The sequence below is a fragment of the Dipodomys merriami genome, unplaced genomic scaffold (assembly GCF_024711535.1).
Source record: "Dipodomys merriami isolate MVZ:Mamm:240054 unplaced genomic scaffold, mDipMer1.0.p SCAF_601, whole genome shotgun sequence".
In the NCBI taxonomy this organism is placed as follows: Eukaryota; Metazoa; Chordata; class Mammalia; order Rodentia; family Heteromyidae; genus Dipodomys; species Dipodomys merriami.
In genome coordinates, this window is record NW_027206182.1 from 453,358 (window position 1) to 481,328 (window position 27,971).

Sequence of the window (27,971 nt, forward strand, 5' to 3'; positions counted from 1 at the left end):
ATGGCAGGGACCTATTACTGAAGACTAGTGAGTTGTCTCCTGCGGAAAATTGTTTTGTTTTGTATTTTCTCAGTCATGAACCTTGAACTAGGGGCCTAGGCACTGACCCTTACCTCTTGGGCTCATGGCTAGCACTCCACCATGTGGAGCCAAGGAGCCCCTTGCACCAGAAGCCATGGCCTAGGGGTCTATAGCGGAGGTCTGTCATCCTGCCTTCTCAGGATGCTGAGATCTGGGGATCTGGGTTCCAAACTATCCCAGGCAAAAAGGTCCCATGAGACTATCTCCAATTCACCACTAAGAAAACTGAAGTAGAAGCTGACTGATTGACGCTCATGTTTGTCATCCTAGCTACTCAGGAGGATGAGATCTGAGGTTCATGGTTCAAAGCTAGCCTGGGCAGGAAAGTCCTGGAGACACTTTGCTCCAATGGACCACCAGAAAAGCTGAAATGGCGCTTTGGCTCAAGTAGTAGAGCACAAGACATGAGCTGAATAGCTCAAGGACAGCACCCATGCCTAGACATCAACTACTACAACAATAAAAAACGACAGAAAGAAAATAACAAACCTGAAATAGAGGGCTGGGAATGTGCCTTAGGAGTAGAGTGCTTTGTATATATGAAACCCTGGGTTTGATTTCTCAGGACCACATCAATAAAAAAAATCCTGAAGTGGTTCTGTGGCTCAAGTAAGAGAGGACTATCCTTGTACAAGAAAATCTAGGTACAGTGCTCAGGTCCTGAGTTCAACTTCCAAGAATGGTGAATGGGCCCACACGCATGCCCGCACACGTACACACACACACACACACACACACACACACACACACACACACACACACACACACACACACACACACACACACACAGATTATGAGTGATGCTGTTACACAAAATGGTAAGGTACCAGGCTTCTTCACTGAGATCATGGTCAACACCTTAGCCCCGTGTCCCCAAAAGCTAGCCACCCAGGGCCAAACTAGGAGAGGTCAAAAGTTTCAAAACCTGATGTGATTCACCAGCCCTAGAAGACAGGAAGCTTTGTGATATCAGATATGTGCTTGGATTTCCCAAGCTTGCAAAAACCTAGGAGAAGCATCATAGGCCCAACATCGCCCTCAATGAAACATTTCATGAGCTTCAGTGCCCTAGTTGTCTGCCAGAAGGACTTTTGAATTATATTGAGAACTGTATCTGAACACTGGTATATAGTCTCACAAAGGCAAGATAAGTGCACAGGATTTGGCCTGCCATGGGTGGTGGCACAAATGAAAGCTTCCTGTCAAAACAGAGCACTGGGGAGAGAGATAGTTGCGAGTACACAGTGACCTTTCTCTCCTGACCTTCAGAGCCCGCCTGCACTCCTTCTCACTATCTGACCTGGATGCAGTTGTTTATTACACAGCAGTACAGGAATGAGGCCTTTTTTCTGCCTGTCCAGGAAATGAGAGATATTTCGTCCACAAGGCCTGGGATGCAGAGAAACCCACAGGTTATAATGGGACCAGAGAAGGGAGCCCTGGAACATGCAGTGTCATGAAAGCAATCTCTGTTATGAAATAATTTTAATGAATACAAATTGGTGCCGTTCATCATAGCTACTTTGGAGCTTCACCTATAGGAATACGTCCATACATACACAAAGATATGGTGGTACAGGCTCTTTGACGGGGCAGTTCCTGGGGTTGAACTATGAGTCTAGGCATTGTCCCTGAGCTCCTTTTGCTCAAGGATAGTGCATTAACCTTGAATCACAGCCCCACTTTGGTTTTTTCTGTGATCTCTTAGAAATAACAGTGTCATGGACTTTCCTATGCAGGCTGGATGCAAACTAAGATTCTCTACATCTCAGCCTCCTAAGGAGCTGGGATTACAGTCAGCAGCCACTGGTACCTTCTTTCTCTTCATTTTTTAATCTGGACAATATGACTTCTTTTTTTTTTTTTTGGGTCCGGTTGTGAGGTCTGAACTCTGGGCCTGGGCGCTGTCCCTCAGCTCTTCAGCTCAAGCCTAGCGCTCTACCACTTGAACCATAGCACCACTTCCGGCTTTTTTCATTTTGTTTATGTGGTGCTGAGGAATCGAACCCAGGGCCTCAGGCATGCAAGGCAAGCTCTCTACCACTGAGCCACCTTCCCAGCCCACAATCTGACTTCTTAACAGGGTCATTCCAATGCCTTGAATTTATAAGTTAACTAGCCAATGATCTTTATGGCTGTTTTCAGTGAGAAGGATTTTCTCGCCTCATCTTCCCCTCTGGTCACAGGTTTGAAGCCAAAAGTGAGAAATGAATGTCACAGGAATTGGGAGAATATATCCGCAGGACATGCCAGTTCTGTCACTTAGCATTGAGCTGCAGTGAATTTACTGTCTCAGGATGAGAGGACTGAAAGCTGCAATGATTCTCATAATGTCTGCATTGTTCCTTTTGCCAATAAAATGATCTAATATTTATGAGTGTATTGTGTCTCCAACCTTAAGTATCTAGAACACACTAGAAACATCTTCATATATCACTTTTCCTCTAGTGCCTCTCAAGATTTACAATAAGGTTTTGTGTGGAGCAGCTCCTCTGTGTATCCTTGAGAAAAGCTGCTTGAAGCCTCTTCGGGAAATCGCCATTCAAAGTCAGCCTGAGCAGGAAGTCTGTGAGACTCTTATCTCCAATAAACCATCAGAAAACTAGAAGTGGAGCAGTGGTCCAGAGGGAAGAGCTCCAGCTTTGAGAGAGAAAGCCAAGCAGGAAACACAGGCTAGAACAGTCAGGAAATCCTGGGAGGTGCTTATGTCCAATTAACGACCAGATGGCTGGAAGTGGAGCTGTGGTGGCGGTAACACCTCAGCCTTGGGAAAAACATCCAAGGAACGCATCGAGCTTGAGTTTAAGCCCTGGAATGACCACAAAAGTTTTCATAAAGAGAAGGCCAAATTTATTTATCAATGCCCTACCTACTTATGTGTGTATATTACCTCCATGAGTGCAAACAGACTGTATGCAATACTTTTTCTTTTATTTACTCGTTCATTTTTTCAAATATGCTCCTAGTGCATACTGCACCATTTTCTTCATTTCAGACCCATGGCTTTTCTCTTCCAGGTTTGCAGTCCTGTGTCATTATATGATGCACACAGCAGATCTCAGCAGCCTTTATTTACATTAATTATGAGGCCAATGCAGGACCAGTCACAAATCAGGCAGGGGAAAAGAATATCAGGTTTTGTAGAAGTAACCAGTATTCAGAAAATTAACCTAAGGGACTTAAAATGGTAGCATACTTATGTTTAAAAACTACCATTCAGGAAAATATGAAGGGGCTGGGAATGTGGATTAGAGAGAGAGTGCTTGCCTAGCATGCAAGAAGTCCTGGGTATGATTCCTCGGTATCACATACAGAGAAAAAGCCAGAATTTGTGCTGTGGCTTAAGAAGTAGAGTGCTACAGACAGTGCCCAGACCTTGAGTTCAACCCAAAAACTGGCAAAGAGATACCTAAGTAGGTAGGTAGGTAGATTAGATAGATAGATAGATAGATAGATAGATAGATAGATAGATAGATAGATAGATAGATAGATAGATAGATAGATAGATAGATAGATAGATAGATAGATAGATAGATAGATAGATAGATAGATAGATAGATAGATAGATAGATAGAAAGATAGAAAGTTGATAGATAGAAAGTTGATAGATAGAAAGTTGATAGATAAATCTGGTCTTGGATGTCAGGAGGAAAGAAGGGAACACTTCCCATTCATGAGGCCTTCTGCAGTGTGCTATGCCACCAGCATCACCTTCACACAATTACAGAGCAGGAAGACTGTCTCTTTCCCACTTCTAAGGTAGCCAAAGGCCCCAGAGCCACGAGGGCAGAGCTAGGTTCTAATTCAGGGGCTTGGAGACAGAAGAGAAACAGCCATGCCTCTAGTTGGTCTGGGGATTTGCATTAAATAAGTGGAGAATGAAGGAAGGAGTATGGACTGGCAGAGGTAGAAGAAGGGCTTCAAATCTGACAGATGGAGAGTCAAAAACCCACTCCCTAAGACGAGAGAGCAGGGTTTTTCTACTCTGTTCCTCCCCTCTCCCCCAATAAACTGCCTCTCTATTGGTAACCTAAAGATAGCCTGAGGCTCCCTTCACTGAAGGAGGAAGGTTAATTAGTCATTGTTTGAAGAGGCTGAGAAAAGCCTGACCCTGGTGTAACTAACAAATATTTCAGGTTTCCCTTCATTGCTGGTTGTTCCTGGAATGAATGAAGTGGTTTTGCAGCTCACTTCCCTGTTTAGTGTGTACATTCTGCCTCCTAATCCTGCAGGCCTAGGTCTCTGCACCTAGCCTGGCTTTTGCAACTGTTTTCTGTCCTTCAAATACAGTGTTACACTGGAGTTCATCCTGCTAACAGGGCTAGAGCTTGGATCCTGAGAACTTCATTTGAACCTCGGATGGGTCATTGATATTTCTTTCCTCCTTTGATAACTCAGGAACTCTAAGAACATTTAAAGTGCCAGTAAATTCTCATCACCAAGGGAAACACAAGAACCTCTTTGAACATCTGACCTTTCAGAAGTGGAAGTCAGAGTGTCATAGACTTCCCTGCCTTGATTGGCTTCACCCTGTGTTCCTGAGACCTCACGCTCCAGAGCTAGGGTGATGGGCGTGAGCTACTGGTGCTCTGGTAGGTTCAGAACTGTAATGACATTGACAATACAAGTCAAATGCTTATCGCAAAGTGTTTGGGGAACATATTAAGCCTTTCAACAATGGACCGTTCAGAACCCTGTAGGACACAAGGTTACAATGCTGGAGTCTGAGAGGCTGGGTATATGGATCTGCTACACTTGAACCTGGAGCTCTACCTCCAATTCTGGTGTACATCAGTGTTCATTTTCCAGAGAATGTTCTCCTAATTAGTAAATAGGAAAAGTACTTTGATAAACCCTCACTTTTTTTTCCAGGTGTGTGTCTCGAACTCAAGCCTGGGCACTGTCCCTGGTCCCTTCAGCTCAAGGCTAACACTCTACCACTTTAGCCACAGCACCTCATGGGGTGTTTTGGTGGTTCACTGGAGATAAGAGTCTAACAGGCTTTTCCTTGCCTAGGTTGTCTTTGAACTTTGGTCTTCAGCTCTCAGTCTACTGACAAACTAGGGTTCCAGGTGTGAGCCACTGTCATCTCGCCTATTGTTTTTGACACTTCTGGGGCTTTATCATAGGGCCTGGGTACTGTCCCTGAGCTTCTTTTTCTCAAGTCTAGCCACTTTAGCCACTCCACAGCTTCTGGCTTTTTCTGAGTATGTGGCACTAAGGATTCATGCATGTTGAGCAAGCTCTTTACCACTAAGCCACATTTCTAAGCCACCTTTCCAATTTTATCCCTCACCTGCCTATCCTCAAAAAAAGGTTTCTGACTATAAACTGACTATAAAAAGAAATCCCAATGGGAAGATGTCCAAAGATAAGACAAAGCTCATACTTGGGGCAGACTCTAAACATGTGAAGACTGTGACAAATGCTTCCATTTAATTATGTACTGTGTTTCAACACTTAATAAAATAATAATGAAAAATGAGTCAATATCCTAAATTATTGTGTTTAATATTATAATATATGTGCAAAATGTAAAAAACATTGTGTATAATAATACTAAATACAATAATCATTAAATAAATCAAAGAAAAATAAAATGCAAAATCAATAATAAAAATCATAATATGAAATTAACATACATATGTAAATATATATCATATATTACATAAGTATAGAAATATTTTTTCTCTTGCAGGACCTTCATTCAAGACATGGGAATTCTAGCCTGAATTTCTTTTCCTCAAGGACAGTGAGCTCTGCCTTCACCCATGCTGCAAAAGAGTTACCTGGATGGTGAGCTCAAATCCTAGCAATGGCAGAAATACTGGCCCCAGTTCCAAGACAGTGACTTAATTTTTATTAATGGAAGCAGTTATGTTTTTTCAGTTCCATACTGAACATTTAAAAAAAAGCAGTGTAGAATTTTGTACAGCTATTCAGACATCCTTCCCTGATTGCTTCTCTGAGATATACATTGTTTCCCTTTTTTAAATACGTTTTTATTGTAAAAATGTTGTACAGTTACAGGAGCAAGGTAATGAGTACATTTTCTATTGAGCATTGTTGACTCCCCCTTTGTTTTCCCCCTACTATCCTTTCCCTCCCATCTCCACAACTACCTCCCCCTGCCAAGGTCAGTGACTTAGTTTTCCAATTTTGGTTTGCACAGGCTTTGAATTCATGTAGTGGCAACTCTTTCCTCACATTGCTAAAGATTTACCAAGACCCTGATTCTAAATCCCAGGCTAGGAAAGAAAACCGGCAGAAATTCCAAACCAGGGAGCTTTATTTTTTTAAATTTAGATAAATGATTAATTAATTAATTAATTTTTGGCCAAACATGGGGCTTGAAGTCAGGTCGTGTAAACTCTGCCTCAGCTTGGATCTCCCTAGGCTGGGGTGCAGTCTCCAGACCCATAGCCGATCCTGATATCCTAGGCCCAGAGGGATTTTAGGAAGAAAAAAAGCTGGAAAGCACAAAAAGTGGTGAGGTGCAGAGTGCTGGGGTTTTACTTGTTTTTTTCTTTGCATGTTGACCATCCTAGGTCTGAATGATATGGATGCAAAGTCGACTTGACCTGTCATTGCTGATGGCTGGTGGGATATCAGTGAAGCCATAGGCCAACCTGTGAACATGGCCCTGGATTCAAATCCCAGTCCTGACACCAATGGCAGGGGATCACAAGAGACTCATTCCTATTCATAGGAATACTGATTAAAAGTGTAGTTCATACACCGGTCTAGTCTAAAATTGGATGCAATAATCGATTTGGTAGGAAAGTTATAGGTGTCATTTTATCATAGATAGACAGCCCTGGCACTCTTTACCAATGTATATTTCTTTGTATACCACCATCTGCCTATCCATGTATCACTGTTTTGGCCAAACCTAGGGGTCGATCTGGGAACCATCTGACAGCCTCATTGGCTAGAGGCTGCCATGCTCAAACTCACTCATTCTTGAATTGAGCCTGCTAGGCACTGAGTTCAGATCCTAGCACTGCCAGGCTTGATGGAGAACACATCTAAAATCTAGATACTTTGTGATGGGATGTAAACTATGTAATAAATTGTATATGTATCATCAGAGTCAATAAAATAAATGGTAAATAAATGAATAAAACAAGAAATAAAATGAATAACCACAGCAAACACAATATGGACTGAACATCTGTACGGAATTACAAATCCTAACTTTAAAACGTATGTAAGATGAACTTTTCCAGGTCTGAGGCTTCAAATCAGCCCCCCCTACAAGGAGGGAATTGCGGGGGACCCTGAGATACTCGTTTGTGAACCTATGAGGAGTCATGGAAAGCGATCGATCTCATCCCTGAATGAGTAGTTCATGCATGATGCGAGTAGGAAATGATAGGCAAGACTCATGGAGTATTGATTATTTGTAGAGAAGAGTTGATGAAGCATGATAATTATCATCACAGTCATGAAATGGAGGCATCCAGAAAGATCCAAGAAACAGTAGTCACACAGAATGGATTCCATTACAAGTCACCATCTCTCCTACTCTACACAAATATGTACTTATTTGCATACTACCTTCAGCTTATGAGTGGGTGACTATTATCCTCCCCAGTTTCCCCCTGTCGGGGGCCTCAATCTCAGGTCTTTGAATGGACTAGGTCCTTCATGGCTCACAGGCTGGTGTGCTCATGTGGACCCATTCACCAATTGGGCCTGCTAGGTCCCACGTTCAGATCCCAGGCCTGCCAAAAGATTCAGCTTGATGTCAAAAGCCAATCATTGCACCTGTTTTTCTTTCCTGTGCAAGTCATGGGTCTCAGCTAGGATGGAGAATAAATGGGTCACCCTGTGGCTATGGGAATAAGTTGTTATCCATGTCAGTCAAGGTATACTTGTCATTATATACTCAAGAAAATACACAATATATCCATGAATAGCATACAAAATAAAGAGAATAACTACACTCAATGCATGATGAAGTCCACACATGGATGTGAATATACATACTTTGTTTCAATGATGCATTGAGGACAATTGAGGCCTCCCTGGGGCTCAAACTCAGTTCCAGGGAATGACCCAGCTCCTTAGTGGCTCACAGTCTGGTATGATCACATGATCCCATTGGGCAGTTGGGCCTCCTAGGCTTTGAGTTCGAATCCCAGCACTGCCAAAAGTTCACCCTGATGTGAGAGGCCAGTTGTTGCATCTGTTTTCCTAGGCTGTGCAAGTTCTGTGTCTCACCTAGGAAGGAGAATGTATAGGCAAGTCTATACTCATGGGAATAGGTTGTCTTCCAGTTCACCAGAGTTATATCTGTCATTCTATACTCAAGAAAATACACAATACATCAATGAATAAGACACAAAATAAAGAGAATGACTACACCGAACACAAGATGCTGCTCACCAATGTTTAGAACTATAAATCCTCTGTTTAATTATGAATTCATGGCTATATTGGCCCCCACCTGGGCTGGATCTCAGGTCCTGGGAATGGCTTAGCTCCTTAGTGGCTCACACGTTGGTGTTCTCAACATGTCCCTTTCACTGATTGGGCCTGCTGGACCTTGAGTTCAAATCCCAGCACTGCCAAAATATTCAACCTGATGTAAGAATCCAATTGATCCACCTTTTTTCCTGTCCTGCGAAAGTCCTGGGTCTCAGCGCAGATGGAGAATGCTATAGAGGCAACTCTATAGCCATGGAAATAGGTTGTCATCCATGTCAGCACAGTTATATCTGTCACCATACTCAATAAAATACACAATACATCCATGAATAAGACACAAATTAAAAAGTATAACTACAATGAACTCAAGATGCATACCACTCCTGTAGGTAAAGAGAGATCTTATGTTTAAAAAAGGTGGGCTTATTATTTTGTCCAGTGCTGGGCCTTCAAATCAGGCCCTGGACCATGCCTGACATTCTAGTCTTCAAGGATGGCGAGCTTCAATTCTCCCACAGTGCAACAGAGCTACCCAGACCTGAGTTCAAATCCCAGCACTGACAAAAGATTCATTCTGATGTCAGAAGCCAGTTGTTGCACACGTTTTCCTCTCCTGTGAAAGAAGAGGATGGAAAATGCATAGGCAACCCTATAACCATGGGAACAGGTCGTCGTCCATGTCAGCACAGTTATACCTGTCACCATACTTAGTAAAATAAACAATACCTCCATGAATTAGAGACAAAATAAGGAGAAGTGCACCATACACAAGATGCTGTCCACACATGTATGTCAATTTAGATCGTATGTTTAAATTATGAACTTATGAAATTATGAACTTATATTGGACCACCCTGGGGGTCAATGTCAGATCCTGGGAATGACCTAGCTCCTTGGTTGCTCACAGGTTGGTGTGTTCACCTTGATTTATTGGCCAATTGTTCCTTCTAGGCCCTGAGTTGAGATCCCAGTAACATTAACACATGGATCATCGAGTAAGAAGCTGAATGTGAAACTTGTTTTCCTTTCCTCTGAGAATTCTAGGTGTCAAGCATGATGGAGTACATTTCTACAAACCTAGTGCTCTGTGATAGGATGTCATCAATGTAATAAACGAAATGGGTTTCATATAGTAAAATCAATGGTAAATAAATGAATAAAACAAAAAATACAAGGAACAACCACACCAAACATGTATGGACTGAACATCTATAGGTAAGTATAAATCCTATCTTTACAATGCATGTAAATAGTATGTTTTCCAGGGATGGGGCTTGAATTCAGGACTAGTGAACAGGCTTGACATTCTTATCTTCAAGTACGGTGATCTTCCCCTTCATCCACATTGCTGCAGATTTACCCTGATCCTTAGTTCAAATCCAACACCTGGCAGAATAAATAGCTGGAATTGCAAGCCAGGGAGCTAATTTTTTAAAAACTTTTTCTCAGCACGGGGCTTGAACTCAGGTCGTGGTAACTCTGCCTCAGCTTCGATCACCCTAGGCTGGGGTGCAGCCACTGGACTCACAGCTGTTCCTGGGATCCTCGACCCCCAGGCCTTGCAGGGAAAACAATGTACAGAAAAACTGTGGCCTTTTTAGGTTTTCTTCCTTTGCACATGACCCTCCTGAGTCTGAATTACACTGTTGCAAAGAGTACTTCACTTTGCATTGCTGAAGGCTGGCAGACTATTGGGGAAGCCATAGGCCCACGTGGCAATATAGGCCCTCAACAACCAATGGCAGGAGATACTAAGAAACAGGTTTCCAACCATAGGAATAAAAATGGAATGTTGTCAGTGTCACAGAATAAGTTGTTCGTGAATAATGCTCCTATAAAATTAGACAGCATGATTTCAGGAGGCTGATAGATTTTATTTAATATATATGAAGCATTAAAAGATTATTATTACTTACAGAAACACAATAATTTCAGGACACTGATTTCTTTTAAGAAAGAAAACAATTACATTACTTACATGGACACATAATAAATACCCAAGAATTGGTAGGAATGTAGTCTATATAACTAAATAATATATAGACATCTCTGGCACTCTGTAAAGACATATATTTATTAGCTTACTGCCATCTGCACGTCAATCTGTTCTTATTTTGTTAACTCCTGGGCTCAATCTCAGGTCCTGGGAATAGTCCGTCAGCTCAATTTGCCCCAGGAGGGCATGCTGACACTCACCCATTCATGAATTTGGCCTTGTAGGCCATGAGTTCAGATGCCTGCATTCCCAAACATTGAATCGTTGAGTAAGAAGCTGATGGTAACACATGTTTTCCTTTTCTGTGAATGTCCTGGGTGTCAGGTATGAAGTGGAATATATATGCAGACCTATATCCTTATGTAATCAATGTTCTATGTGTCATAATAGTCAATAAAATAAATGGTCATTACATGAACAAAACAAAAATATAAAATAACTACACTGAATGCAATATAATCAACATATGTATGTAAATATAAATCATATATGTAAATTGTACATGAATAGGATGTTTTCTAGTGCTGAGGATCGATATCAGGCCTAAGGAACAGACTTGAATTTCTTGATAAGAAGGAGGCAAGCTTCCACTTCCAACACAGTGCAACATAGGTACCAGACCATGAGTTCAAATCCCAGTCCTGGCAGAAAAATAATGGAACCTTTATAGTATGATTGGCCCAATTCTTAGGTATTTCATTATGCCTCCATTTTATGAATTTGATTGTTTAAATGCTTAATAAAGTATTAACTAAAATTGATTAGTGTCCTATAATATAATTGTGTATAATTTTATCATAGAATCATTCAAGAACTGCCCATTCAATCATGACATACATAATATTCCATTGGGTATCATATAGATAGGAACAAGTTTCTTAGGATCTCCTGCCATTTGGAGGTGGCAGGATCACGATTCGAACTGTGTGCCCCAGCTCCCACCATTTCACTGCGAGAATAGGGTACTCACCAGTCTGTCCAAGAACATCAGCAAGACCAGTGGATCTCAGCAGTCCTCCTTGATACTTACAAGGCTGTGAAAGGAGGATCATGGTCAAAGTCACCCAAGCCAAGAAAGTTCTTGAGACTCCTTTCCAACTTCAGTGCCAACATATCAAGTGTGGAGGGCCAGCCTTGAGCAAAAGCAGCTCACAGACTGTGTCCAGATCTTGAGTTTAAGGTCCAGGATTGGCAACAAACAGACATACACAACAATCTGTGCAGCCATCCAGCTAAAGCAGGTTACTCTTTTGTCCCCAACTGCATTGGACAGAGTTCCCTGGGAATAAAGGCTAGGCGAGCCGCTGTCATCTTGCTCTGCCCATACTGCTTGCATCACAGGATTACAGCCCCATTCTTTCATGCTCCTTTCTGACCAATGAGATACAAGAATGGTGACCACACCCGCATTCTATGATGCTGGGGAGCACTAGGATTCCCTCTGTTTGTTTACAACACTACCAGAAGTTGAGGAAGGTAGAGGTGGTTGAGTGATCAGCAAGAGACTTGAGGAGAGTTTGGAGTATAGTAGGAAATTGATGCTCCCACCAGCACCCCACCTCCCTCCCCACTTCCTGCGGTGCTGGGTTTCAAACCTCAGGCAATGGAGCACTGCCAGCAGTCATAAGGCCCCAACCAGGTCCCTGCCCCTGGTCTTCTGCTCTGGGCCCATGTATCCACAATGCCACCTCCATCACTGGTCTTCCCACCTGGCACAGCTGCCAACAGCTTCTCTGAGCAGCACAGGTGAGTGGCTGCCCCAACACTACCCCTGCCGCTGGTCAGACACTCCACTGGGGTCCCCCTGACCCCCTGCTTGTTTCCTCTCCCTGGCTCTGAGGAGCCACCTTTCTGTCTTGGGCATTTCTGAGAAAGAGACTCAATAGAGACTCAGGCTGTGCTGGATCGGGGTCCTCCTATCTGTGACAGGTATGCTCCACCAAGCATGGTCCTCTGTAGTTGGGATGGTAGACATGTAGCGCCATGCTCAGTTATTGGTTTAGATAGATTATCCCAAACTTTTAGTCCATGCCAGCAGATTCTTGACCACAGATGAAGTTCTGGATAGTGCCAAAACCATCAGACTTCAGTCTCCTCAGAGGACAGTTGTGAGGAAACAAGGGATTTATACAGAGGGTTCTGTGGAGCATGGCTAGGCACAGAGGGAGCATCCTTCAGATAAGGTTCTCAGCAATTCTGTGAGCATATGACAGGAAGATACCCGGAAAAGGCTCAGGTGGGGTCTGTTATTAATTGTGCAACAGGTGTGGGATTATGAAACAAAACATGGCTCTCATCATTACCCTATCCCCATGAGGAAGGGGATCCTTCACTCTGTTGAGTTTTGCAGCTGAGGAAACAGATGCACGGAGAAGCTGGGTGACCTACTTATGACCTCAAGGTCACAGGAAGCTCAGCCTGACTTCTCTACCATGCTCCTTGGGACAATGGGTGCTATTCAGTCCACTTGATGTGGTGGGAATCACTTCTTGTCAGTTGTGGGTCTTGAACTCTAGGCCTGGGCGCCGTTCCCAAGCTCTTCAGATCAAGGCTAGTGCTCTACCACTTGAGCGCACTTCCGGTTTTCTGGTGGTTGTTTGAAGATAAGAGTCCCACAGACGTTTTTGCCCGGACTGGCTATGAACCATGATCATCATATCTCAGCCTCCTGTGTAGCTAGGATTAGAGTTCTGAGCCACTGGCACCCAACTTAAGCATAATTCTGATTTTCTTTCTTCGTCTCTCACATAGTAACTGGTGGAATGTTTTCTGGATGAGGTGGCCCAGTGTCCCTATGTGCCTGGAACCCAAGGTAGCCCTCTCATTGAGGAAGTGGGCTGTGGGTCAGGAGCTGTCTAGCTCAGACTGTTGAAACAGCTCCATGACGTAAGCCCCTCTGTGCCCTGGCTAGACCATGATGGTTATTCATTTTCCATCCAACCTTCCTGGACTTATTGTATTGTATTGTTTTTTACATCATTTTCTAGCACCTGGCCAAAATTATGATATAGTTATGGAATGAAAATGTAATGCCATCTTAAGAAAGTCATTTAGGGCTTTGTGAATGTGGCTTCATGGTACACTGATTGCCTAACATGCATGAAACCCTGGGTTCAATTCCCCATTACCACATAAACAAAAAAAAACTGGAAGTGGTGCTGTGCCTCAAGTGGTAGAAGGCTAGCCTTGAGCAAAAAAAGAAAGACAGAAAGACAGAAAGAAAGGAAAATAGAGAAAGAAAGAAAGAAAGAAAGAAAGAAAGAATGAAAGAAAGAAAGAAAGAAAGAAAGAAAGAAAGAAAGAAAGAAAGAAAGAAAGAAAGAAAGGAAGGAAGGAAGGAAGGAAGGAAGGAAGGAAGGAAGGAAGGAAGGAAAAAAGAAAGCCCTGGGTTTCCCTTATTTGCAATAACTAGTGTATGTCTGAGTCAAGCAGAAATGATCAGATAAGTTGCTGTTAGGGAAATGAACCCTAAGATATGTATTTAAATGTTTTTTTCTTTCATGTGATTTTTTTCTAACACATTTATAAAATTATTTCTTGGTTGTTTTGTATTTCCCTCACCCAGAGTATAACCCTTGCTTTCACTGTACTTGATAATGATATAATTTGTGGAGGGGAAGGGAAAAAACACGTCATTTAAATAGGGATACAGGTGGACCCATTGCAACAATGAGATATGCAAGTCGTTATGTCAAAAACGAACTTTACAACTTTGGTGGGGGGGATGGGAAGGAGGATTGGGTCTGGGGGCAGATGGAGGATGGGAGGGGGTCAGAAGGGGAACCAAAGGAGGAGGATACAATGCTTGATAAGAAATGTACTCATCTTGCCCCTGTAATTGTAACCCTTCTGTACAGTATTTTCACAATATAAAAGAAAAAACTAGTAAATGCAAAATAAAGAATCCTTCCAAACTGAAACCTGACAGTAGTCCCTAATTCATGAATTTTACTTATAATAATGTTTTGAAAAAAAAAAGGTTTGGTCATTAGGTCACAGCAATTAATGCCAGTAATGTGCTTAGATTTCAGGTGAAGATTAATTCTGGAAATTCAAAGATTCCAGGATTTTGTGTGGTCACTGCTAATCACAAAGAGAAGGGTAATCTAAGTGACATTTGGAAACCTTTTTGGTCAGTGACTGCAAAAAAAGGCAGAGGCTAATTAACAGTTGTGACACAAGAGAAAAAATAACTCCAGATGGAAGGAATAAATGATAGTAACTAAGGTATACCAGAAATTGTTCTAGAAAACAATTTTGGTTATTGAAGAACTAGTTTTCAACTAGGCTTATTCCTCATTGCCTTTAGCATTCTAAATCTCTTAGGCTAGTTATTAATCTCTGTGTGATAAATGTATCTCTCTCTATGCTGTTCTTTCATACTCGATATCCTTTGCTTTCTAAAAATCTGTCTTTCTATATTTCTCTATGAACATTTCCTGATACTAAATACACCAATACAGATGGTAGAGGATGTTAATGGAGGGATCCCATAGCTAATGAGTCATTAATGTAACAGAATGGAAAAGGAGGACATATTATTGCTACCTCAAATTTTCTGAAAAGCTGCAATGGCATCATTTGGTTCAAATTTCCATTGTTTGTCTACATAGTGTCATTCAGTGCACATAAATGCAAATATGAGCCAGGTGCTGGTGGTTCACTCCTGTAATACTAGCTACTCAGAATGTTGAGACCAGAGGATTGTGGTTGAAAGACAGCCTGGTCAGGAAAGCCCATGAGACCCTTATCTTCAATTAAGCACAGGAAACCCGGAAGTAGTTCTGTAGCAAAAGTAGTAGAGCACTCAACTTGACCTGAAGAGCTGAGGGACAGCGCCCAGGATCAGAGTTCAAGCCCCATGACCAACAAATAAAGTGAAAGATGACTTTGTTTCCCCCAAAGGAACGACAAAATTAATAATCTTCCCAAGCAGAAAAATAAATTCCAAAATGATTCAATGCACCTACTTTTGCTGAATTACTTACTTTATGGCTTCTTTGCTGGACATATTCTCTGCTTTTAAAAATAGTCAAATATTAGCTTTAACAAAAAATTTCATCAAATATTAGTTATTTCAAAAGAGAAGTCTATTCAGTTGATGTCACTTAGCTTTCTTACTATCTTAGTTCAAAGCTAACCCAGGCAGGATAGTCTCTCAAATTCATTTTTAATTAAACACCAAAAAAGCACAAGTAGAATTTTGGCTCAAGCAGTTGAGTACTAGCTTTGGGGGCAGGTGGGCAGGAAAGAAAATTGTTCAGGGCAGGGTCCAGCTTCTGGGTACAAGCCCCAGAACCAGCACAAACGAACCAAACAAGCAAACAAAAAAACCCAGATATTTCTTTGGGACCCTCCTTAAAGGAGTACTCATTTGATAAGAGGCTCCTTTTGGTGATCATACTCACTGGATCCTGCTTTTCTGGAATCCTTATTGCTCTGGAGAACTCAGGACCAGACTAAAGAAATTGATAACTGACTCCTGCAAATAGAGATTCCTCTCAGGGGTGAAATATCCATCCATAAAGCACTTTAAACCTCCATGTCTTTGTTTCTTTGCAGTAGAACACTTTTTAAACGTTATTTCCTTTTGTTCTATGATGGCTTTCAAATGGCACATTATTTTTGTAATACTCTCAACTAGAACTTTACAGAAAAGTTTTATATGAGTAAAGAACATATTCGAAAAAGTCAAGAACAGAGTTTCCTTCAAGCCTTGGGATTCTTTTCTTGTACAGTAAAAAGGAAAGCACAAGTTAACTTGAACTTTGTCATTCCTCTATGTTCCATTCCTCTCCTGGGATCAGTTTCCACATCCAGTTACCATTACTTCCAGTAACAATTGATGGTGCTGCTTGAGGTATAATAAATGTTTACTGGCTTCACTGAAATAACACAAGGATACCTTTGGACATGAGGTAACACGTGTTTCAGAGAAAACTTAGTAAAGAGAAAATATGAAAATTATATTGCTTATAAATATATTATCCATGAGTATATTGAGTTCAAACTTTTTAAGGTCTCTGTAAATTAAAGTGAATTGTAAATGGGAAGAAGGTTCTCAGATCATTCCTTTTGTGAGTGTATGTACAGCACATTATTTCCCGTGTATATGAATTAACAGTAAGGGAAACTATAGCAATAATAGGAGAAAGAGAAGTTCTGTGTTAAAGTATATGGGTTCAATACACTATAGAAGACTCTACAAATAAGACAACATTGAAACAATAAAGCCAAGTCCAGTATGTAGATTTATTGGAGTGATGTAGAGAAAGCATTACTCCTAGGTGGAACACGAAGTATGAAGCCACTCCCTTTCTAAATCACACTTGCTAATCACACAACTCTGTAGAAAGTAGAATGGAAGTATAATTCTGGTTCCAATGCAAGTCAGATATAAAAGCATGGAATTAAATGGAAAAAAATCCATCTTGAGAGAACAGGGCTTATACTAGCAATGAACTGCTGGCTAAGATGATATTTCTTTTTCTTTCCTTATATATTTATTGTTGTTGTTGGTGGTCTTGGCACTTGAACTCTGGGCCTGGGCACTGTTCCTCTGCTATTCAGCTCAAGGCTAATGCTCTACCACTTGATCCACAGTGCAACTTCCAGTTTTCTTGTAGTTAATTGCAGAAAAGTGTCTCCAGTACTTTCTTACCCGGGGTGGCTTTGAACCCCAATCCTCAGATCTCACCACCACTCAGCTTACGATCACATTTCTAACAGTGTACACTCAGGATATGTAATGGGTATATTAATCTATCTTTATTTTAATTCTTGAGTTAAAAACCTCGGCTACAGCATAGACTTTACACTCACAAAAATGTTTATAGCTTAAAAGTTGATACTTCTGGAGAAATAAAACCTAAGAATGTAATGGAGTCTGGGAAGTTCAGTTTGCAACCAGCTAGGCTAGAACAGTCTTTGCAACAGTACCTATAATTGAGGAGCCAAAAGCTGTATTGGAAGAATGGCTCAGGTGATGGAATACCAGTCATGAGCAAGATTTATGAATAAGAGCTTGAGGCTTTTGTGTACATATAAACAAACATACACATACACACAGAGGCACTTATATGTGCACACACAAATGCACAAATGACTCTCATAATATGTAGAAAAATTACAAAACAATAGAAAATATGTCCTGAGAAAGACTAGAATTATGTGATAATTTTTAATATTAGAAAGTCCTCAAGTTACTTTTTTCAAAAGTGTTTGAGAATATTACATAGGTAGGGACCAGAGATAGTAAGAGAGTCAAGTAATCATTATTAAAGGTATCGGATCCATTGAGGAATGAATCAGAGACCCCGCAGGTGCATCTGAAAATGTTCATATCCTGTGTCAAATGTTAGAAAATATTTGAAAATAGTACAGGAACAGTCTGAGCAGTGTAGTGGGTAATATCACTGGAGAAATTCAGAATTGGTAATCTGTATTTAGATTAAATAAAACAAGAAACTATGGCAGGGCAATGTGATATAAGCCTAGAATTCTAGCACTCAGACTAAAACAGAAGATTAGAGAGTGGAATTACATAGTGATACCTTCCCTGGACCAGGTAGTATAATTTTGTCTTAATAAAACAAATCAAACAAGAAAGGAATATACAGTTGGAATGCTGGGCTAATTTTGTCATTTTTTGCGAAGTCAAGTTTCCTATTGAAATGCAACTCATATATAATCCTCACTTGTGTTTTAAATTCTCTCTCCATTACAGAACATTCCTAGATGCAAAATGACTCATGATTACCTTCCAAAATTTGAGAAAGTAAGTAATCATCATTCTGTTGGATTCCAAAGAAATGATAAAGGATTACAAAGGCTTAAGCCTGGAGAAATAGCAAAGTTTATCTAATGTAGGACTTTGTAAATGTTGCTAAATTAGAATTGAGATTTAAAATAAATATTTTGGTTTTGTTTGTAATTTCATATTCTATTAGATATTTCAAAATTCTTTTCTTTTTTTGTCAGTTGTGTGGCCTGAACTCTGGGGCTGCACACTGTCCCTCAGCTCTTCAGCTCAAAGCTAGTACTCTACCACTTGAGCCACAGCACCACTTCCGAGTTTTTTCGCTTATGTGGTGTGGAGGAATCGAACCCAGGGCCTCATGCCTGTAAGGCAAGCAGTCTACCACTGAGCCACCTTCCCAGCCCCAAAATTATTTTTAAATAGAGGGTTTAATTGACAAATTCACAAATGATTCTTGCAGTCTACTTGCCTAGAATATTCTTTCAAGAGAGATATAATTAGAAATTAGTTAATAGATAATTCCAACAATTCATGTATAAAATGATAATGTGAATAATGTAGACAGAGTTGCCAAGAAATGCATGATATTAATTTATAAATTTATCAAAAGCAATTTTTTGAAGCTTTGGTATAACATAGTATGAGGAGAATAATTGTGTGACATCTTTTTCTTCTACCTATGTAACACAGGAAGCAATTCCCTTAATTATGTGCCTCTGTATACAATGAGAAAAATGCTAGATTGGGGGTTTGTTTTCATTTTTTTGTTTTATTGGTTTGTCCTAGTGCTTGAACTCTGGTCCTGGACACTGTCTCTGAGCCTGTTCATGCTCAAGGCTTGTGCCCTACCATTTCAATCTCAGTGCCACTTGTGTCTGGCTTTTGCTGAGAAGTTTATTGGAGATAAGCATCTAAGGAACCTTCCTGCCTGGGTTTGCTTTGAACTGTAACATTGCGCTCTTAGCATCCTGAATATCTATGGTAATTAAAAAAGTATAAATATAAATAATATTTGCAAATGGTCTGATCTCAAGAATACTAGGGGTGGGAAAATGATGCAACCCAGTTTATTGTGGTGTTCTTTCCAGAACATGGAGGGCATCACATTAGCAGAGGTGTAGTATTTTTCACAATAAAGATAAGCTATTAGTGTTGTAAATTAAGGGAACCTTTGAGGTGCACCCTACACCTTGGAAACTGTTGGGCTATGATGACTTTATGGCATAAGTCTTCGGATTGATGGTCACATAAATAATAGCTTACCCTGATAAACAATTGCTTACTCTTGAAAAATTAATTATTACAGATGCTTCATAGTTTTATACTTTACCAGAATGTGGCTATTTTTCTGTTTATTTCTCAATCTGTAGCAACCCATTGGAATATGAATCTATTGCAGAATTACATAACATGCAAACAGGTATTCTTTTGAATCTCTCAGGTAGGAATGTTCAGAATTTGAAAATGAGTAGATATTAGTCATAGGAATTTTGAAGAACACATATATTCTGTCCTCTTAACAACTTATTTACTTTTAAAAGTTATGGGTTTCCATTGAATGAAACTGTTTACTGTTTTTGTATGAGAAAGTTTAAATTTATTCTTTTTTCAAAATATTGGCAAGTATATTGTGAAAATATTGTCTAGTTGGATAACATTCAAGTTGATGGCCCTCTGATTAAAAAGGTGTAATTAATTCAAATTTAATGCCAAATAGTATTGATTTTTAAAAGTTACTAAAAAATAATAATATTTACTATACCAATACAGTGAAACTTTATTTCATGTAGCTTATTTATTTAATTTAATTTTCTTGTCAAAGTTATGTACAGTGGAGTTACAGTAATTGTAAGGTAGTGAATACATAACGTTTCAAACTTGTTATCCCCTTTCTCATTTTTCTCAGTTTTCCGTCACCACAATACCCCTCACAAGTTGTAATGTACATTTTCATCATATTGTCTTGAGAGCATTGCTATTGCATTGGTTTGCCCTTTGTCCTATTTCTCAACATTTTGTTGTTCCTATTCCTTTCCGTAATTAAGGTAAATGTATACCAGTACACAGGGTATCCAAATCAAATACAGCAGGGAATAAGCCATAGGGAAAAATGTCAAAAGAAAATAGAAATCACATAGTACATTAAAAACAACAACCGCAAATAAAAATCTCTGTTTCCATATCTTGGATTTTATTTTGCTTAGCATCAGCATATATGGTCATATATATAACATAACAAAGGCCCTGGAAAATAATAGTTGCATGGACATGATATCATGAAAACAACATTTTAACTGTTTAATATGGTAAAGATGGAATTAGGATTGGTGAATTCGCGATTCTGTTAAAGGAATTTCAAAAGAGTTTTAAAGTTATGACAGGTAAATTTTAATTGTTCAAACTTTTTAACAACTTAGCCTATTAAAAAAATAAAATTGCCTGGGAGAATAGGCTTTCATGCAAAGAAATCCATGGAGACTTAGATGAGAGGGAGTGATGTGGGTGAAAATGGCTCTTTTTCACACTAAACAGACAAACCTCACAAACCTTGCTGTAAATCCTGTAGGTTACCTTGAGAATTTTCCTTACCCAAAAAATATACTCTTACTGTGTGAAACAAGGTTGTAGTGGAATTTAAATTCAAAGTTCTTTAAAAAAAGACATCAAAGCCGGGCGCTGGTGGCTCACGCCTGTAATCCTAGCTACACAGGAGGCTGAGATTTGAGGATCGCGGTTCAAAGCCAGCCCGGGCAGGAGAGACCGTGAGACTCCTATCTCCAATAAACCACCAGAAAACCGGAAGTGGCGCTGTAGCTCAAGTGGTAGAGCTCTCGCCTTGAGCTGAAGAGCTGAGGGACAGCGCCCAGGCCCAGAGTTCAAGCCCCACGACCGACAAAAAAAAAAAAAAAAAAAAAAAAAAGACATCAAAATTGTGATTTGACCTTTACTTACTAAACAGTAATTCTCTGAAAAAGATAATTGTGTGCAAACTGTTTAGGGGAAAGTGCCCTCCACAATGAAAGAAGATAATGGGTTTACACTTTTCTGTTTATAATACTTTCCACAATGTCTTTGCATATAAAGCACTGAAACACAGAAAAAAATCTGATTGGATACTTCAAACGAATGATTTCACATTTCTAAGTGGCTCAAAAATATAATATCATTATTAACATAAGACTGTGAAGACTTCTCTTATTACATAAGCCAAAAAGTTTTGGGATCAGAAAAGAAGAGCAAATGGAAAAAGTAAGAAAACAGTATTCTTCGAAGCCCTAGATAAGCGTATTAGCTTCAGCAATGGAGGGAGGCCAAAACTTTTTAAAATAGATTGTCTTAATATTTTACCTACATAAAGTGGTTTTACAGAGCCTATTTGTCTCACTTCAATGCACACTAGATCAAATGAAGACATAAAAATAAGTTCCACATCCAAATAAAATAGTTTTAAAAGAGAAACCATGAAGACGTAGCAGTGGGGGAGGTCTTATAGTCCTTCCACTTCACTAGACTTTAACCCAAGAAGCTGTGATTAATTGGAAATCAGGTATGAGCTAAGAGGAGGAAATAGAAATAGGTCATCGAAGTATTGTCCTTTGTAACAGACACTGTCATCCAAGGTATCGGTGATTTAACTCTATTCTTCTCCATACATCTTGTTAAGCAAATGCAAGACCAAGAGAAAAATAATCTATTGAAGTAATTTTGAAAAGAATAACTTCACTGTTCCTGATATGGTATCTAACGAGAGTCTTAGGTGAGAAGATAAAAGTGGAGTATTCTTCGGTTTCCTCTAAGCATCTTGTTAGCAAATTATATCTTTGAGGTTAGAAGTAATTGAACCAAAAAGTGGTGGAGTACTTATTTTTGTGGGCACTTTAGACATAAGAATACTTTCAAGGTAAAAGAAAAAACAGTATAGCTAAATATTTGTGATCACAGCTTCTTGGATTGGTTTTTTGGAGAAAAGGTTTTACCTGAGAGTTTGTCCTCATTATCATAGATGTTGGGTTTTCGTGGCAACCAAATGCAAGAGGGAAGTTTAATGGACTCGCTTGGACAAATAAACAGCATAATAGAAAAAATGGCAAATAATCTTTAGTGAATTACTTTGACCGATTATTTTGCCAGAACAAAGAAGGAAAGATATAATTCAAAATCACTTGACTGAAAAGTATGAAAAAGAGTAGTAAAGAGAGATGAGAGAAAACATAGAGGACTGTTTTCTCTCCAACAGAGTAATGGGTTTTGATCTTGTTTCTTCCATTCTATATTCACCAGCTATCAAATGTATCTCAGGACTGGAATATCCAGTTCAAAGAGATCTCCCATTAGAAAATATTTGCTGCAGATGTAGGTGATTTATAACCTTAGACAATCTATTTAAATCTGTTCAAAATTCTCCCCTACCCCAAACTGCCCTCTTTGAACAGTTGGTTTGCTTTTCCCATACTGCCCTTGATTAACTATTTAATATTTTGAGAGGTCATATTCATACTCTGTAGAGTTTGCTGTTTGGTTGTGATTTTTATGTGTTTGATTTTTGTTGTGCTTTTAACTAAATTTCAAAAGGTTGTGCAATTGTGTTACAATTAAATATGTCCATGTAATTGTCCAATGCTCCTGGATCAGAGTCACTCCTTCTATCATTCTCAACCAACCTCTTCTCCAAGATTTATTTCAGATTTACCACTTCCTTTATCACATGTGTACATTGAGTATTCTAGTTGTGCTTGCCACTTTATCATTTTTCATTCATTCTGTTTTTACTAATATTCTTCTCTGGTTTCAACTTCTTGATAGTCATTCTGTTAAACTGTCTGTTCATACTTTGACAGGTTTATATACATTCTATGGCATTTCAATCCTGCATATACTTGAACTGATATCAGCTTATATTTCCATAATTAATTCATCTGCAATAACAATTTGCAAGACTGGAGACGTGAAGCACCTAGACATGATTTTATTCTCATCCATTTGGAAGATTAATCTTTATTCAACAAGAAAGTTTAAAAATGGCTTAGAATGTTTTCCTAACTACCAGTTTTTATAAATGGCTTTGTACAATGGTTTGTGATTATTTTACTTTACATGGGATAATATTCTCTACTACGTATAACTTTTGGGAAAAGAAGAAAACTAAAATTTATTACTGTGGAGGAATATGATAGAAATAGAAGACAGATTTTATGTTTGTCACATCTCTCATGAGTACCCATATTCAAGATTTAAAGTCAAATTTCTTAAGGAAAACATCAAACAATATGATAAGGCAACTATTCGTGATCTTTTAAAATGTACTTTATTATTTGATGAAATTTACTTTATTAGCTAATGTTTAGGCTTGAAATATGGGAGGCTGATCTAGGTAACACATTTCTGGAAGGCATCTACTGAACAACACAAATGGTCGGGGCTACTACTTCTATAATTTAAGGAATGGTTGAACCTGTTTGGTATTAGTGCAGGATAATAAATCAACTCTATTGTAACTTGCTCCTTCCACTTGAAAAACTTGTAATGTTACTAAGTATCTAATCGTCAAATGTCATTTTGGCGAATGTGCCTTTAAAAAGTTTATTTGAGGGGCTGGGAAGGTGACTCAGTGGTAAAGCACTTGCTGGCATGCATGTTTTTCTGAATTATATTTGACTTCTAAGTCAAGTTTTCCTATCCTTGGTAGAAAAATTATGGATCTATCCTTCCAGGAACTATTTTTTGGCCTACTTATACTGGACTGAAATCTTTCATTAATCATTAGGAGAGGGGTATTAAAAATATTCTTGTGACATTTGTGATCTTGTTCACTAATATGGGCTGGTCATCTGTAAATTGAAAGTGTGAATTACAGTAGTTTCTCTCAGATTTTGTGATCTCATCTTTCATTTTAAGTTGCCTTGCATTTCACAATTGCTTACTGCTAAATCCTGTGTAATTGGGGCCCTGAATTATTATAGGAAATGAGGAGTTGAGATGAGTCTTCAATTACTTTCTGTTGGCATGTGGCATGGGCCTAGGTGTGAATACTTGCCCTTCTTATCTGATGATACAGATAACTAGGACCTAGGATCCTAGGACGCGTGGATCCTGTAGAAGAATAATACCTTTTGGACATCATATCAGCAAAATTTGGGTATGATCAGAAATATGGGGAAAACCATTCTGAGTCCAGCGAGTCAAAACAATATACAGAGCAGCAGAGTAAAATCCCTTACAGATTAAAGGAAAACAACATTTTTTTTTTACCATGTGAATTCAGGAGACTAAGAACACTTAGAAGGTATCACAAGTTTATATCGAAGACATTGCATTGATACTTCTTATATTCTAATAAATATTCTAAACCTAATTATTTATATTCCTATCTATTTATTGTAATAAATATCAAATTATTTGTCAAATTATCGATTAATTCTAGCAAGTTTCATTGTGTGAAACATAAAATTAGCACATACAAATATAAAATATATAACTGTATGTAATCTAAGGAAATGTTTTTCATTGTTCTGTTGTGGTTAGGTTATCAAAGGCAACTCTGTTTTACAGTATTATTCCATTATCTCTACCTCAGAGTTGGGTAGAGTTAGACCTAAAGCTTTACCATTTGTAGATTTACAGCCTAGAGGCAAGAGGAAACACTGTGATTAAAACATTACCAATTTAAGGCCTAATATCAAGGAAAAATATGGACTTCTCCTGGAGCTATGGAAATATTTGGCGATAGAAATTCAGTAGTGTAAGTTCCTGCCTGGTTGGATGGTAGACAGGTCAGGACATTAGGTAATCATGCATAAGAACAATTTTTTTTCACCTTCTTGGCTTTAGCTACTTTTGAAATGGTAGGTATAATAAACAATTATATTTTGATAAAATACTTTCTAGTCAGAACTGTTTATTTCTCTATGATCCCTTGTAACTAAGATTAGTTTTTTTTTTCCAGTAAGATAATCTTTGCTGTCAGGGTAAGATATTCTGGTTGGTCTGTTACTACATGGAAGAAGGGTAAAGGGTCAGTAGACATTTGTGCCAGTAAGACCTCATTTGGGAAATTTTAAGCTGCAAAAGTTTAGAAGTAGCTCTTCAACAAGGCTTACTTTGAATCCATTAGCTCCAAGAAGTTAACTCAGTTGATAAATAAGTACTTGAAAAGCCATATCTTTGAACCTAGCTATAAAGGCTACAAAATATGATGAAATTTAAAATGAAAAAGACTTAAAATAGTCATTGGCAAATAATTGCAATTGTGAGCAATCTACCGAACAATATGTTTTTTCCACTATACACAGAATTTCAGAGAAATAAGATCAATAGCATTGTTAGTAACAATAAGGTTTCCTTGTTACAAATAGGCAACCAAGGATATATGCCTGTATAAAGATTACATCATTAACTACTTAAATTTACAGGATACTACATGCTTCGGCAGCACGTATACATAAATTACAACAATATAGAGATTAACATGCCACTTGGACAGGGATGATATGAAAATATGCGAAGTATTCCATATTTTTCATCCTTCAGATGCAAGAAATGAAAAACAGTTATTAAAAAGTTGATTACAAAAATACAAGTGTAACAACACATGCGATTCATATAATTAAAAGTTAGTTTTTTCACAATAATTTATTTTCTCTTTTTCCATTTTTACTATTCTAAATTATTCTAACTGGAGAGTAGAGAACTGATAGAAAGCAGAGGAAAGATTTTCCTGTGTATTAAAAGGTACAGACTGAAAATGAAGACCAATGGTGTCTTCATGTGCAGCTTATTCTAGGAATGAGAAAATAGGAAATAATACCTTCTATGTAAATGATTTGGGAAATGGCAGAGCAGAAAGTGAAATGATGCAACCAAAAATATAAAAGCAAAATAAGTTAGGATAATTATGGAGCAATCATATTATCTATGAGAACCATGAAAGAGAGAGAGGAAGAGAGACATGTGCAATGAACTAACTAGCCACAAAATCCATGCCTCTGATCAATTTATAAAGCAAACAATTTTATTTTTAAAAGAGATGGAAATAGAATTTATAGTGTTTCTCTTTATGATGTGCAGTGTAATGTATTGATATGCATTGTGTTGATCACTTTTCTGTTACTGTGAGGAAAATACCTGCAAAGAACATTTCTAAGGAGGAAACTATTATATTGACTCATGGCTTAAGAGAACACAGTTTAAGATAAAGTGTCTCCATTGTTTTTAATTATATTTTTATTATCTTAAATAATTGTACAAGGGAATTTCCATTCAACAAATCAGTTTTTAAGTACAATGGATCTTTACATAACTTCACCACACCCTTCCAAATCTCACCACACTTTAATTTTTTCTACTGTCATACTATCTGTATTGAATATTATGCCTTCACTCTTTTCCTCCATAACTCTTTTTAATCCTTCCCTTTGAATTCCCCTCATATCTTAAGTGATAGTTTCCTGGTATTCATTTTGGTGGATTAAAAATTCAATTTTATAAGAAAATACACCTTTTAAATTCTCTGCAAATAGAATGCATTGGTTGATATTGTTGTGAAAACTTGTATAAAGTTCTATCTTCCAAATATGAGACAGAACATGGGTCCTTTGTGTGTGTGTCTCTGACTTAGTTTACTTAACATATTTTTAGATCTATCCATTTCTTTGCAAATAATGTAACAGTCTTCATAATGGATGGGTGCAATACAATTGTGTATATGTGCCACACTTTCTCTAACCATCCCTCTGCCAAAGGGCATCTGGGCTGTTTCCATAAGTTTTCTACAGTGAATAGTGCAGCAGTGAACATGGTTGTGAAAGTGATTTTACTGTAACCTTTTGGAAGAATTCATCACTATCTTTCTGGGAACAATCTTCTAGCCAGTTTTCCAGAATAAGCACATCCCTCTCTTCATCTCCATTAGAACGTATTGCAAATCCTCAAAAACACACTACCCCCTACAGGTCACAATAAGCTAAAACCACATGGTGCCCATATTTTTTCAATAGTGTTTTTCATAATTGTACATATTATTTAGTGAGAACTTTCTTTTTTTTGGTTATTTATATTTTATTTAATTTTTTTAATTTAATTTAATTTTATTTGTGAACATACTGTACAGAGGAGTTACAATTACATGGGCAGCATAATGCGTTTAGTGAGAACTTTCTATGAACTTTTCTAATGTGGGAATGAGGGACATGACAATAGTGTAAAGGTAAGAAATATGCAATTCAATTAGCTATTATCATATTTAAAATCATTTTCAGCTTTAACTCATAGCCTCACTTACTATTATTTTAATCTTTATTTGATTACTTCATCTATCCTCTAACTTATAACAGGTGAGTTAAATACGAAGGCAGAAACTGTGGTTTGATTTTGACACTCATGTGTGAGGATGTACAATAAGGGCAAATAGATGAATTGGATTTAATAGTTATTATCCATTTTGTTAAAGTAGAGATGATTTTGCCAAACTGATTCTCACAATTCATATTATATTGAACAACAAGAAACGTGTGACAATTCCCTGTGTTTTGCTCCTTATTAACTTTTGTTTCCATTTAATTTAATTTTTATTTATTTATTTTTCGTCTGTCGTGGGGCTTGAACTTGGGCCTGGGTGCTCTCCCTCAGCTCTTCAGCTCAAGACCAGCACTCCACCACTTGGGCCACAGTGTCACTTCCGGTTTTTGAGTGGTTTATTGGAGATAA

The 27,971-nt window shown here is 38.5% G+C and overlaps 1 long non-coding RNA gene and 1 pseudogene across 1 annotated transcript; both read left to right on the forward strand.

The window, feature by feature from the left end:
- The first annotated feature begins 12,047 nt into the window (after positions 1–12,047).
- Positions 12,048–23,297, forward strand: LOC138814714 (uncharacterized). The gene is made up of 3 exons (XR_011368058.1): positions 12,048–12,256; positions 18,237–18,287; positions 23,108–23,297. It is a non-coding gene; the product is annotated as an uncharacterized lncRNA (long non-coding RNA).
- A 2,389-nt stretch (positions 23,298–25,686) lies between these two features.
- LOC138814718 (U6 spliceosomal RNA) lies at positions 25,687–25,786 on the forward strand (annotated as a pseudogene).
- Positions 25,787–27,971: the final 2,185 nt, after the last annotated feature.